Source organism: Arachis duranensis, unplaced genomic scaffold, assembly GCF_000817695.3.
Source record: "Arachis duranensis cultivar V14167 unplaced genomic scaffold, aradu.V14167.gnm2.J7QH unplaced_Scaffold_37648, whole genome shotgun sequence".
NCBI classification, from domain to species: Eukaryota; Viridiplantae; Streptophyta; class Magnoliopsida; order Fabales; family Fabaceae; genus Arachis; species Arachis duranensis.
This window is the reverse complement of record NW_026264916.1, coordinates 822-1,212: the sequence shown is the minus strand read 5'-3', so window position 1 is coordinate 1,212 and position 391 is coordinate 822.

The following is a 391-nucleotide window of genomic DNA, read 5'->3' as shown; positions in this document are numbered from 1 at the left end:
TCATTTTAAGTTTGGTGTCAATTGCATGCATTCATATGTCTTATTGATCTTCAAGATGTTCTTGATGATTTGCTTGATCTGATCTTTGAATTCTATTGACTTGAGTGTTTTATTATATGCATTCTCATTTTGTTAGTGTCAATGGTATACAAACTGCTAAGCTTGGTGTCTTGCATGCATTATTATTTGATTTTCGTTGCATTTTAATTATTCCTTATTATTAAAAATCCAAAAATATTTTTAATTTGTGTCTTTTCAAGTCAATTATACAGAGAATTGAAGATTCAGAACATACAGCAGAGGAATTGTACAGAAAAAGCTGGGCGTTCAAAACGCCCAGTGAAGAAGGACAGACTGGCGTTTAAACGCCAGCCAGGGTACCTGGTTGGGC